The sequence below is a fragment of the Lucilia cuprina genome, chromosome 2, assembly GCF_022045245.1.
Source record: "Lucilia cuprina isolate Lc7/37 chromosome 2, ASM2204524v1, whole genome shotgun sequence".
Classification (NCBI taxonomy): Eukaryota; Metazoa; Arthropoda; class Insecta; order Diptera; family Calliphoridae; genus Lucilia; species Lucilia cuprina.
Genome location: NC_060950.1, coordinates 19,364,417 through 19,366,296, shown reverse-complemented (window position 1 = coordinate 19,366,296; position 1,880 = coordinate 19,364,417).

Below are 1,880 nucleotides of genomic sequence, written 5' to 3'. Positions count from 1 at the left end.
TTTAATCAGGTGCAAATCTATAAGAATTTAATTTTATAGAATTTTGTTTTTGTTGTTGTTTATTTTCAGTTTAACCTCTTAAGCCGGTGTTGCAATCAGCTTGTGCTACTAGTTCTTGTTGTACAACACTCGTCTTCAACTACCTGCTTTTAATAATCAAGAAACAGCTGTGTCTTATTTTTTCAAAAAAATATAAAAACTAAAACAGCAACAAAATTGTAAAGAATATTCTTTTTGGCTCATGTTGGCATTTGCCTTACAAATTACCAGATCATTTTGCTGCCAAATATGACCAGGCCAGACCAGCCAAGCAACCTAACAACCATCCAGCCAGCCAGCCTGTCAGCCATCCAACCTGTTAACTTGTGTTGCATTTAAGTCATATCCTTGCAGGTTTTTAAATACTCATATTTAATACTTATTTCTTGAGGTATTCAGGTCGTTTAAGGTGTCTGTAACTTGAACATCAAAATAAGTTTGAAAATGTAGTCAAAAAATGCCTTATTGTCTGTCTTTCTTTCGTTGTTGCCTGTCTTTAAGTATGCTCACGTACCAATTGAAAGTATTGCCAAAAACTTTAAATTACCTTTTTTTTGCTTTAATTCAAATGTTTGCTTGGAATTCCCTTGCATTTATGTTTATTCAAGGATTAACAACATACACACACAGCAGACCCAGCAACCATAGAGCGAGAGGGAAAAAAAGAACATGCAAAGAAAGACACATTTATTGCAGACATTTGATCTTTTTTTTTCTACCATCCATACTGTCTGTTTGTCGTTTTTATGTATGTTGTTGCATTATTGTTTGGTGGCTTAGTTGGCAACAAAAATATTGTAAATGCAGCAACACAGCCTCAACAGCATCATTATCGTCTTCGTCATCATCAACATCATCATCATCCTCATCAAGTATGCTTGAACGCTTTGCACATCTGTGTTTGGGAATTTCCATATGGTTTAATGAATCGCTTGCTCACTACAGCGACGAATGCATGTTCTTATGTACATATTGTAATCCAAGCATAAGTATATAGTTGTATCTTAAGTTAAATATGGTTTGGGCGTGATTTCCGCCAGTAGTTTTGTTGCAGAAATATTTTTATGCGAATGTTTTTCTCTTATAAGTAGATTCATAAATATTGTTCTTTGTTATTTTTTTCGGGAATATCCTGATTTATGAGCTACATCTACATTGATACTTAAGATATTTTCTTCTTTTGACCCTGCAGAATTATCTTTATTAATGAAGATGCAAATGGAAGTGTATGCAGTGTGAGTAAAGGTTTAATATGAATATTGATTTTATTTCGGAAATATGTATTCAAAAATGTAAAATTTTTTTAATTCCAGTTAAAATTATAATCCATACATGTGAATAAAGAAATGACGTTATTGATTGTCTAATTCATAATCTCACAGTCCAAGTAGAAAACACTACAGCTACTGAACTGGTGAAGAAAGCTTAACTAAACTCTTAAGTAATCCTAGACTAGAGGTTTTCTGATTCATATATGTAGGTCGTCTAGTGGACTATTGGAAGATCATAAAAATTTCAATCTTAATCGGAATTGCCAAGCAAAGACTTTGTATATATAAGTTTAAGTTCTTAGCTTTCTCAAATAAATCAAAAACTACTTCAAGTCAACATAGCCCTGTATGGTTTTGAAAACTTTTTGGCAATTTGAAAAGCATAACAAAACAAAACTTCAAACTGTCAACAGCATATCAAAGTTTACAAAATAAAAAGAAAAAAACAGACAAAATTTATATGCGTGTATGAGTATGATTGTATCCATAATATAATAGGACAATTTGCAACAAAAACTCCTTTAACTTCAAACAACATAAACATATAAAGTAAACAATGAACAGTAACAA